The 13,327-nt window shown below is 32.5% G+C and overlaps 1 long non-coding RNA gene across 1 annotated transcript; it reads right to left on the bottom strand.

The window, feature by feature from the left end:
• Positions 1–1,014: 1,014 nt before the first annotated feature.
• On the bottom strand, positions 1,015–4,047 carry LOC148279384 (uncharacterized). Its single transcript, XR_015822894.1, has 2 exons — positions 2,973–4,047; positions 1,015–1,952 (listed from the first exon to the last, which is right to left on the bottom strand). It is a non-coding gene; the product is annotated as an uncharacterized LOC148279384 (long non-coding RNA).
• Between the last annotated feature and the right edge of the window lie 9,280 nt (positions 4,048–13,327).

The raw sequence follows: 13,327 nt of genomic DNA, 5'->3' as shown, positions 1-13,327 counted from the left end.
TTTTTCCTTCTTGATTTTTTTTTATACCTTTTAAAACATTTTATCGTTATTTTTATTCATACATAATTAATGAAAAGTATCCGTATATACAAAATCAACGGCTATTTTTAATGAAAACTCAACTATTGTTCATCATATTGATTTCTTAAATTCATTTTATTTATTTCCTTTCCGCACCTAGTGGTGCATAGGGGACTGCATTTGTACACCAATCTCAGCGTATCTTGTTCATTTTTATTACATGAAGGTAAAATGATCATTCTTAAGCTTTAAGTACCAGTCCAGGGACTTTGAAATATTCTAGTGTGAAAACACCCTTTTAAATAAATATTTTATATTAACCATGTCGGGAGTCGAACTTAAAACCTCTTGAAAGGAAGACAAACGCGCTGACCAGTACATTGCGAGGTCGATAGATAATAACTCCCCCAGAAGACAAAATCCAGAATTTGTCAAAAAAAAAAATTGTCATATTAAAATATTGTTGGAAAGTAATTATTTTTTCTTAACCGTTTTCCGTATGAACTTACTAATAAAAATAAATCACTATTTTTGAAAAAAAAAATTTAACTTTTCTTTAAATATTTTGTCACACCCATCATTAGGTTAACGACAAACTCCATAAGAGGAAAGCTACCGGTTACTTGGATTCAAGAAGGAATTGTATGTTATCTTGTATTAAAAAGTTGATCGACACTTATGCTATTGAAGGAGTTGGCAAACCAACTGCGTACAATACCCTTTATCGGATGAAAAGAGTATATTCATTCACTTTCACACTTTAAAATACTTAGCTACAATGGGTACAGATGTTTGAAATCGGTATTCGTGGCCAGAATAATGTGAATAGGGTGACATTATGACAATACTCCTGAATAAAGATCAACAATATTTTATTCGTATTGTAGATGAGGGTCAGTGCTAAATAAGCTCCTGACGTCACAGCAAACAGTGTAGATCTATAGTATTGTGATGAGAAAAATATTTTATTCTAATTTTTGTAGGTGGAAGTTAGTGCTAAATAAGCTCCTGACATCACAGCGACCTGTGCAAATCTATCGTGATAGGCAACATATTGAATTCTTATTCTTGTATGGTATATTGTGGTCTGTGCTTAATAAGCTCCTGACGTCACAAGGAACTGTGTAGACCTATAGTGACGGGCTTGGTGGGCTGATGGGCTTCACTATTTTATTTGAATTCTTCTAGATGGGAGTCAGTGCTTAAATAGCTCCTAACGTCACAGCGACCTTTGTAGATCTATCGTGATGGGCAACATATTATATTCTTATTCTTATGTGATATATGAGGGTCAGTGTTAAATAAGCTTCTGACGTCACAGCGACCTGTCCAGATCTATTGCGATTGGCAATTATATGTTAAGTACTTACATTGAAATGTTTGTAGAAAAATACTGAGAAACTTTCCTTGCATAAAAATGATCTGGTTTGGAAAGTAGATTTTAGTATATTCAGGATTTATCTTTCCACGCGTAGTGGTGCATAGGGCAAAGAATTTGTAAACAAAATATAGCGGATTTTTATCACCCGTTACATGAAGGTTACACACGCTGCAATTGGTGTATCAACGAAGTGCCCACTGGGAGCGGAATGGGAATAGTAATAATGATGATAATTCTTTAAAGTTTTGTTATTTTAAAATTACTGCACCTGTGACTTCACAAGTTCTCTTGGTTATGTTCTGCTGATTGGTAAGTTGGCTTCACGTAACCGCTCGATTTGAAAGAACTTGTGAAGTAGTAAAACGTATTTCGTTTTTATTGAATGCTCCAATTTTCACCGCGTGAAAGAAAAACATTTTTTATATCCGATTTCCCGTAGCACCGGACTTCTTTATTAGTTAAAACAGTTTGTGCACCCGTTAGTGCAATTTCGTTGTGAGGAAAATTAAAAATATTCAATATTAGCCCTCCATATAATTGGCCAAACACACTTATTAATAAAAATAAAATACAATTAAAGTCGTAGTTACTCGATTTTGACAAAAAAAGTTTTTTTAGTATGAGCGAAACCGATAGGAAGACCCTTGGTCTCAATAACCGTTTTCGTTATGTGGATGGAGAGCTTACACTGCAATTCTTTACTGTCCCCGTTCTGACACCTAAAGTGTGATAACCTTACCGTCATGTGACAGATAATCGAAAACCGTTTATCTGGTGATACCCTAAGTCATAATGATGACAATTTGCAAACATAAATTGGCGGGCTTATTGCTATAAGCAACGCTGATCTAGGTCGTACAGATTTTTGTACTTGGAGAACTTTACCTTGATCTGTCTGGCTGGCAGGCAATAAAAATTACGGTGTAGTGGTTAAAACGCTTGACCCAAACACGGAATGTTCCGGTTCGATTCCCGATGATACGACAAAAATGAAAAATGTGATTTTTCTCATGTCTTTTTACTGGATTTTAAAAAACGCTAAAATAATTTTATAAATTAAATAATAACATAAATTTTTGAATATTGTATTTCTACATTAAGTGCACCCCTGTTGGTAAAAAGAGCAGAGTTTGACATTTACAAAAAGAAACAAAATTAGAATATTTAAGAAGAGGACGACCAAGGAAGACGTGGCATGATCAGATAAACCAAAATCTTACGTCTGGTTATATCAAAAGCAGACAGAACCGAAGGGCATGTATGACAAGATATATGAATGTGGAAGAGGCTAGGATTGTATGCCAGGATAGACGTGTGTGGCGGTCCATTCTCTCTGCCTACCCCTACGGGGAAAAGGCGTGATGGTAGTAGTAGTATTAGTTATATTTTAAGTTTTGGAATTAATCATAAACAAAAACCTAGGTACCTACTAACCATCAATGAAAATATACATCATCTTTTTACATTTAAATAAACGGTTTTTACATGCTCACGACGCAATCAGGCATTTTGGTTTGAAATTAAATGTCAAGTGATGTGACTTTTAACTTATTTGAATAAGTTTCGGTACCGGCCTGAACTAAAAGGGAAGCCGAAATAATGGTTTTGGCAGAAAATCTTGTTTCGGTCGGTGACAATCAACCAATGAAGTTATAGATCTTTTTAAGAAACATGTAAAAATTTGTAAACTTTTATGATACAAAATATTGTATTTCCTTTTGATCATGCTTTCCTGAATTCATTGTTACATTTTTCTGTAATTATGTGAAGTGTGATACTGGCAGGAGAATGGAGTACGAAGGCTACGAATGTACTGTGAAATGTAAATGTGGTTTTTAAAGTCGCGTGAATATGAATAATGATAATTTACAAGGGTTGTTTGCTGCTGGTGTTGCCATTATAAATCAGTGAAAATAAGGGTTGTAATGCTTGCTTTTACTTATCATACAGAGAACATACTCGGAACAAAGCTTCATGGAAAAACGTGAAATTTATTTATTCAATTACCTATTATGGTACCTTACAGTTAAATGATTATTTAAAATTGTTTATTCATTATATATACGGACTAAGTTAATTACAACAGTTATATGAAGAAACATATATACAAAAAACTGAAAAAAAGTAAATAAAACTATGTTATACGCAAATACTATGGGGAACAGGACATCGAAATGACATAAAGAGACTACAAAGACAACAAAATAAAATATTAAAGTTAGTATATGACCTTTCCTATCTAACTGCAACTAGAGAACAAACTAAGCAATTAAATATAACTGAACTCTTTCAAGTAGATTCATTAAAATTTATCCATAAATTAGCCACTTATGTAATTGTAGACGAAGTCCTAAAATTGTAAAAAATTGTAGTTAACATGGACATAATACGAGAATATCAGAAAAATATCATTGACAACTTTCTAAAACAAGACAAGGACAATCATGACTAATAAACCAGGGACTGAAATTATACAATAAACTACCAGACAAAACTAAACAAAAGAAACTTTTCAAAAGATTCAAAAAATATTATCTTGAACAACAGAGTATGAATGAAAAATGTTTACATTATTTTTGTAAAATGAACGTAATAATCCGTAAGGGTTTATAAATAAATTTTCAAGTAAAAAAAGAAAAAAAAAATGTAACAATGACAAATGACGGCAATGAAATAACAATACATTCCTAAGCACGATAAGTTTTGTAAGACTTAATGCTAAACCATGCCAATTTATCTTTATCCCTTACTGTTTTAGTGGCGAAGAGATCTACGAAAAGCCGAAAGACTTATCCCAGAGCATTTTAAGTTATGTGACGAATTGACTAATCTACACATTTTGGACATTGGGGCATACAAACAAAAGGATTATAAAACAAATATCAGATTTTGGCTTCTGGTGACATGGTTAGGAACATAAAAAGAAATTGATTGCAACAGAGATGGGATATTACTTATAGCATTTAGTATTTTGAAAATGCATATAAGGTCCACTTTAGTTCTACGTTTCTTCAATAAAGACAAATTAAGAGATTGCTCTATTTCATAATAGGAAAAATTACCTCTTTACAATCCGAATTCAATTCCCTACAAAATTGACAAATTAAAAAAAAAATGTTTTTTAAAATAAGAATACTTTAAAGTCCCCGGAAAATCACCAGAAGCAATAAAGATCATGATCTTATCTTTATTCGCACTTTACGGTGCAAAGGGTAATCAATAGTAAAATCACGTGTGGCATATCTCTTATCATCGGTGAAAGGAAGGGTCTTACACTTCATGCGCCTGTCAAGATATAACTACTAATTTCAATGTACAACCACCTTATGAAAAAATAATTCATTTCTTTGCCTGAAATCGAGCTTGGAACCTCAAGCATTGTAGAGAAAAGTGTCTTAACACTAAGAGGTGGAGTTTTTTCTACCCAATTTCCTTTTTCAAGATTTTTACCCGAGAATAGTCAGCCAAAAATGCTCGTCCAATTATAGTTTTATATCACATGCAAAACTGAATTCGTCATCTGCTCAGACACGTAACAAACAGCAAAATATAATTTACAAAGGTGAACGGATGGAAAAATTGAGGAAATGTGAATTTTTACATTGTTTAATCCAATTGTGATCCATTAAAAATGCGTCATTTTACAAAATCGGTATGTATTTTTTTATAGAAATAAAAGACAAGTGATACTTTAATCCATAAATTTGGAAAATCCATTGACCGGTTTTATCGCCTTCGCGACATCTTCGAGACTGGTCTTCATTGGTATGTATGTTGAATATATTTACCACAACCCGACTCCTATGGTCAAAGCAGTATCACGGTTTTATTTTATTTTTAATTTACACATTTAAATAACAGATTTTTGTTTATAAAAGAACCTCGATGACAAAATAAATAAAAATCAAGTTTCGCATTGATAAATTGTATGCTTAAATAAAAGATTCATTGTACTTCCCATTTTTGCTAACTTTTTATCACTGCGAAGTTTAATACCGCGCATTACATTCTTTTATTTATTGTCGTGAAAATAAAGGTGATATATTATATGCTGAAAAAACCGGTTCCTTGGGAAACAATTACATTATGCTTATGAACATAATACCACATCTGTCATCTTTAAAACAAATGTCTTCTTTTTCATCAAGATAAATTTCTCCAGTAAAATAGATACTTGCGTAAATTTAATAAGAATAATAGTGTTGAGGATTTCGTATTTTTAAAAACATACATTATTTGAACAACCTTTTTACAATCAACGGATAACTTTTGCGTTTTTTTTTTGTTTCAAGGTAATGTGTCTTCTATGTCAGAATATACAAGGCGTGTGTGAGTCCCATCTTGTCGTGTGCTGTAAAAGCGCAGACTGACACTATTTGTACCAAATGACCACCCAGAACTGCTGAAATGAAGGTCTTCAGGTCCATTTATAGAAAAACGCTCCTTGATAAAATCCGTTATTAGAAACACGTATGAAACAGAGAATATCGTGCGATGGAGCAGATCTAGACGTAGATACTGGAGGAACCATGTTGATAGAATGAGCAGCAACCGACTTGTGTACACCGCAGCCAATAAAATCCCATCTGGACTCTGTCCGCCTGGAAAACCACCAAAGAGATGGACGAACAGTTAGACCTCATCTTCTCAGGAAAACAAGTTTTGTGTAACACAGATCTAAAGATTTCTTTTAAGATGAAGAAGAATATTTTTCTAACATATTTGTGAAGTTACAAAAACTATCTGGTATGTAATTAAGTCTCCAAAAGTATTGGATATTTTATTTTTTATAAACGTTTATTAACTGAGATGAAGAACTATTGTTGTCTCCGAATTCTGGGCTACGCATAACTCCTACTCTAGGCAAGTTGATACATATGAAATGCGAATGCTTAGATGGTTGGCAAGAGTATCACTAGAAGATAGAATAAGGGGTTCACGCATTCTTGGTAGCCTGGGTGTCACAAACATAAATAGTAAGCAGGAAGAGAGACAGCAGAGAAAGTATGGGCACATTGAGATTTTCCTCGACCGTCATCCAGAGGAAGCTCAAAGAACTCATAGATAACTCAATGATCCGGAACCGAAGAACAGCCTGAGAGCCAATCCCAACAGCCTAATTAACGAGGTGGGACAGTGCCAGGAAGAAGAAAAACGGATATGAAGAATATTTTTGAAAACGGAAAATGGAAGTCAAAGGATTTGTATGTTACACAGTGTGTAAAGTGGCCACACAAACCAGCCAACGAAAGGCCATAAGCCCTGTAAATACCCCGATTTTCATATTACTATCTTTAAAATGTCTCTGTCTCTGATGTAATACTATATCTTGAGAACCCACTAGGGGATTAAATCCAGCTTGACAAACATTTAGACAAACTCAACTTAATATATTTTTATCAATATCTACCTACGTCTTCGTATACAAAAAAAAATAAATAATATAGATACTAACAAAGAAAAAGCATTATGTCTATATATTATACACAAATTTATATCGACATGTAGAAATATGCTGTTAAATAATTCATTTTCCATAATTTATACAAACAATCGTATTATTTAAGTCTGATATAGAAACATCATAAATAATCATAAATACGCCGGTCATCTTACGTGCGTGCGTGCATTCCCCATCACTATCCACCACCGACTGAATATCCTTTCTCACAAAAACCGGCCATATAACAGCGTCTCTGTCTTTCTCGTTATGAGTTCTATCTTTGTGCTCTCTCTTATAAATATTATTGCATATTTATTGCATAATGGCGTCACGTTCATTCTTTGCGTAGCAAGAATAAATATTTTTTATTAAAATCTAGCATAGTTTTATAAATTTTACTTTCCAAGCCCGGTGTGAAAATGTCCATTTGAATATTACGAAAAATTCAAACGCATATTTAAAAAAAAGAAAGATATAAATATCAAGCCTCGTATCGTATGTAGACTAGTGTGACATCACAGCCACACAGGAGTTAACGTACCTACCAATCGCAAACGCTTAAATTATTAGTAGGTAGAAATAATGAATAATGTTGATTCGAAAGTCTTTTAAACCTTGAATCAGTTTTTCAGAGAGTCTTGCAAATAATAAAAACAGATCGTCTCAAGCAAAGCGTTGAAAAAATATGTTGGTAGTTCCATTTTACAAAGAGTGTAATATTCAACTTCTGCACTTAGGATTGTTCGCTCTTAGAAGGGATGCTAAATTCCACAGCATGCCCTTGTGTAATACCGTGAGAAAGAATAAATAATTTTGCATATTTCAGCTCACGTATGACAAGATGGCGTTTTATGTGACGTCACGTCTAATGGCGGGCCAGAGGTTGTGAACCGTGGCCACTAGACGTGTCCAGGGGGTGGTGTTGTATGGACCGCGACTCGAAAATTTAATACATACGTTCTATTCAGATTTTTTCACGTGCATTAAATAACTTCATTTCTTTTGTTAGTTCCTTTTCCGAAAAGGGCACTGCATTTAAAAAAAATTCTAGTTAATACAATCAATATTATTTTACGTTCTAGTTTCCAGATCAGGAAAATTGGAGTCAAGAATCGAAAATAATGTTTTAAATGCTAATGCAGTATTTTTTTATGAAAATACATTAATTTGTAAAAATATGAATAGGTTTAAATATTTAATTGTAAAAAAAAAACTTTTGTACATTAAGTATTGTTGTACGTTTTTTAAAATTACAAACGATGCTTATGTTACTATGTACACTATTTAAAAAGAGAAATCCCTTTGAAAAACTGCGTTTGTAGCTTGGCATGAATTAAAGTGAATGCATATGAAATTGCGTATGTATTTTTTTTTCAAAAACACAAAAAAAGTATTTTTTTAAATCATGGGCTATTCGCGCCAATTTTTTATTAAAATTTTTCAATTAAAAAAAAATGTTTTAAAAACATAAATTAACTCAAATATTTTATGATCTGTAAATAATTTCATGTTTGTTGGAGTTGAGAGAAATTTTTAAGTAAGATTTTTAAGAAAAGAATATGGAGGTCTAGGCATTTACAGGCCTTATAACCTACCATTGGCTGGTTTAAGAGTGTAACATTCACAATTCTGTATACATGTAAACATTTTAATTTCTTTGACTTTTTCATATTTTTTATGTGAAAGAGCTAAAACCTTTATTGTTGTAGGTGAGATTCATCTGGCTGAAGTATTTCACCTACTAGGCAACGCCTAAAAACAGTTCTTCAAGTTAATACTTCTTCTTATGCCAGTTAGTCTAATAAACATTGTTTTGAGTCAGTCCAAATGTTTGTAGACAAGCTGAATTTTCGTGTTACCTTAAAATTAAGATCTAAATAACTCGGTGGGGAGGAAATCCAGCCTGTCTAGAAATATTTGGACATACTCAATACATTTTTGTATACAATTCGATTATAGAAAAAAGGAATGTGTTAAAGGTGAAGTAAGATTTAAAATACACATCTTCGAGCCCTGAGTCAACGATAGTAGAGCCACAGGGTCATAACCAGATAAATATCACTAATTATTTCATTTATATGGTTCTAATTATTTATTAAAATATTGCATTTTCGAGGTCATTTTTTATGATATTTAAACGATTTTCAGGTTTTTGTTAAAAAAAATACCATGCCCAAAATACTCACAAAGTAATAAATATACAAACATTTGTTTTTCTCGTGATATAAGCAATGTCTGTGTTTGTTCATTAATGTATACCAAGTTCCAAGTTCCAAGTATAAATGAAGAATTTTTGATTTCCCAATCAATTAAGATAATTGAAAACAAATAAAAACTATTTTGGTCTGGAACTCGGAGCTGAATGTGTTAATAAGTGACTAAGTGCCATTCTCTGTACCGCTAAATTATTTACCGGGATTATTTCAGTCCCAGCCCGACAGTTTGGCAAGCACTGGATAGACAGACACGGTAGTGTGCCAACTGACATTTCGATGTACGACTTGTGGCGGTATGTATGCCGACGTGCCTCTATACCTAAGTACATAATACTGCCTGTAGTATGTGCAGCAAATCTAGCGGCCGAAAACAAAACTACTCGGTTTGAATTTAGAATGTTCTATTTTTGAGATATCCATCCGCGCTTGGGACGCAAAGGGTCGTAACGATTATTTTAACGGTTTTCAGCTACAAATAATTAATGGGCTCTTTGTCAGTTCTGGTATATTTAGGTGTTTTATTAAATGCATAGTTTCAAAACTAAACGTAATTGAATATACTTATGATGAATGTTCAGCAGTTTTTGGGGCGATTAATACTGAAATATTTTTTGTTTTTTCGATCAAGCAAACAATTTACTTAGCCATCTGTTCTAAAACCAAGGCATTATAAATATTATGTGATTTTCTAATTATTTTCAAAATGTAACCAATTGTGTTATTTCAATGGGCTTAACTTGGACGTTTAAGCACGGCTGGATATGACAAATTACAGCAGACATAACAATAGACAATACATATTATTAATTATTATATATTATTTATTTCTGAAAAATATATAATATTATTTTGAAGATTTTTATCACCCTGATAATTACAAGAAATGTATTATATATATACGCCGAATGGGCATTGGAAGTATATAATAATGTCAACTAGTTTCAGTTAATGATTTGGGATTTTTATGATTATATTGTTAATACATTTACAAAAATCTTATATTTGATATATTGTAATAAAAAAAAAAAGTTTTTTTTGAGTGACGTTAGCAGGCGCACCTTAGGGGCGACTTCGTGGTATAACTAAATAAAACAGTGATAACTCAACAAAAACACTCTTGTTGGCTATTAAGTATTTTGGCTACGCCTTAAATTTCATATAAAATAATTTCGTAAATTTAAAAATCATATTATCGTAAAAAATCTCGAATAATTTATTTATTACCAGGGTGGTAAAATTTTTCAAAATAATATTGTTTTATTCCTTGATTTATATTTATAAGATGTATAAAAGTTAAATTAGCATGTTTATCTATGGTTTTGTCTGGCGTAATCTGTCATATCCAGTCGTGCTCCTAGGTTAAGTCTTTTAATGTAGACTTTTAATTATTACCCTTTTTTTAAACTATTAAATATAACGAAATTAAAACATTTTTATAATTGTCGTCTTCCACTTTATAAGCATTTATTGTATGGGATAGGTACCATAATTGCAATTTGTGACGAACGTGTACAATAAAAAACAGCTGTTAGTTTTTGGGAGGTGAGCTTGGTAATTACATTAGGTTTTCTGACAAAAAAACATATTTCATGAGATATTTTAGTTATGAAATTGTCAATTTTATTTCCCTAGGCAGCGTTTTAGGCTACGGGTTAAAGGTTTATGGCAAATTGGATTGAAATCTTTACATCTTTATTATTTATTTTTTTTACACGGCAGTTGCATTTATTATTTACCTCGCTTATTATGTACAAGGTTCATAATTCATAAAAGTGGATTTTTCTGATTTTAATAAGCTTTTTTTTTATAAATGTTGAGATCAGGGAGGATATTCTATAGTGGGCCAATCTGATACTTCTCTAGCATTTGCTTTAATGAAGAGGAAATCACTTTAAACTCATCAGAAGAAGCCAGCCTGTTGATTGTCATTGACAGACCTTCCGTTCCACTAGAAGAGTGTTCGGCATTTTAAATCCTACTTTAGTTTATTTTATCAATATCCTGCACTAACTTAGGCACGTAAGATACTACTTCTCGTGTGAGTTCTTTATGAAGTATCACCGATCCGATGTCGCATGGGTCCTCGCCCAAACTTCTGCCTCGCGCCTCCAGCTGTTGTCTCTGAAATTTAAAAAAGGGGCAATGCATCAACAGGTGGGGGATATCTTGAGGTGTTTCATTTCATTTTCATTTCATTTCATTTATTTATTCAGATATTTAGAACATTACAGAAAAAGACCCAATTCATTCTAAATACAATAATAAATCACAAATTACAGTAGATAATTATGTTATTAAAATAATATAACAAAATGTAAAAAGAAAAATTAAATGTTAGAAAGTGCTTTCCTAAGGGAAGGCCCACTGTCGTGAAATATGTCGACATCCGAGGCGATGCGATTAAGTAGCAAGATTGCCCTACCAACCGGCATAACCATTGGCAGGTTGGTTCTGCATCGCGGTAGGTAAAACAATCGATGCTGTCTTTGTCGAAGATAGTTATCAGGTACGAACAGACCTACATCCATCAGAATTTCTGAGTTATGTATGCGACCACCGATCAACTGGAAAAAGTGAACACCCAAATGAACGTCCCTCCTCCTCCATAATGACTGATAGCCTAGCATTCCCAGTAAAAAGATAAAGACATTCCCATTTCATCATCACATGGTCAGCTGTCGATCTTAGAGATCTTGAAACGATGCGAGTAGCTCATGAACCCACCATGACTCGTGGATTAGCTCAAAACTGGTTTTCTATATTTTCCTGAAATCAAAAACATGGAATATGGTAGGGAAAAGCATTTTAGTAATTTGCCCGGTAGTTTTATTAAAATAACGGCTATCCAGGTCCTGTTTATTATTTTCCTTTTGGCATAGCTGAACGGGAAATCAAAAACAAGCAGCCTTAAGAGCCTTTTTTGTATTTTATTAGTGTTTCCTTGATTATAGCGCAGCTTTACCGTACTCTAAAAAATACCGTATTGGTAAATATTTTATGGCATATTATAGGATAAAGAGAAATATTGCGATAGGTTTATTTACGTAAAGTAAAGCTTATCGAAGACGTTGTTTTCAAAAATCATTTAAATCAATAAAAAATATATAAATATATATATATATGGCAGCCTCCGTGGTGTAGTGGTCAAGACGCTTGACTCACGCACGTAAGGTTCCGGGTTCAATTCCCGGTGAGAACACAAAAAATAAAACGTGATTTTTCTCAAGCCTGGGTGTTCTGTGATGTAATTCACCACTGTGATTGGGCCTCCTGGCCTGTTGTGGTGCAAAAATAAATATATATAAAGAAAATATGTGACAAATTTGACATATGGCCTATTTCCAATCAGATCCAGTATTTTGTATCTTTATTTTGCTTTAATACAAAGATCTTCTTAGCTTGGTGAAGGACTAATGGAGTACATTAAACGATAAATATGTTTTGAAGGGAAACTGTCAGAGTATATAACAAAAAAAAATGTGTAACTACTTTATCTGCTCGTATTACATATTAAAATATTTACCTAGAATCCTAAGGAATTCTAAAAATACTTAAGGTAAACTTTTAATAATAGTATTTAGACAACTCTTTTTGACTTTTTTCTGTAGTTGGTTTTTTATGATAAGTAATTTTGTTTGTTGAAGAAAAAGCTTCGTTATAAGATTCCTAAAAAAAGTTTATTCTCTTTCAAAAGGTATTTTGAGAAACTCGAATTTTATGAATGTCTTTACGAAAAAGAACATTACATTTAAAAAAATAAAAATAGAATTAAATCCAAAAAACGGTTTAATTTTGGACACCAACTTTTATTTTGGAATTACAACTTTAGAATTACTACAATAAATAGCATGAGATTGTTTCAATTAAATAATAAATGAGTATGTGAAAATTGATGAACATTTATTTATTCATATATCAACGGTTCAATGAACATTTGAATGAAAGAAATCATAGCAGTGAACAATTTATTATGTTAATACATTATATGAAATATAATAGAAAAATTAAAACTAAACAATTAAGTGAAAATAAAAAAAGAGTTTTTAAGGCTTTTATGGGGCATCCGCAATATATGGCTCAGCCAACCGTATCGCCTCCGCTTGGCGACAGTTGTCACCGGAGTTTGCTGGGTCCGTTCTCTTATTACCTTATTCCTTACAAAGTCAAACCACTGCGCATCCAAAAAATTTCTGAGACATCTATTCTCAAAACTCAGTATTTTGGGCCCTGGTGAGGTGCGCCGATTTGCATCCGTAGAGTAGAATC

This window comes from Micrasema longulum, unplaced genomic scaffold (genome assembly GCF_059751315.1).
Source record: "Micrasema longulum isolate JH-2025_06_02 unplaced genomic scaffold, ASM5975131v1 h1tg000726l, whole genome shotgun sequence".
NCBI classification, from domain to species: Eukaryota; Metazoa; Arthropoda; class Insecta; order Trichoptera; family Brachycentridae; genus Micrasema; species Micrasema longulum.
Note: the sequence above shows the minus strand (reverse complement) of the source record. Positions and strands in the feature narration are given on the sequence as shown.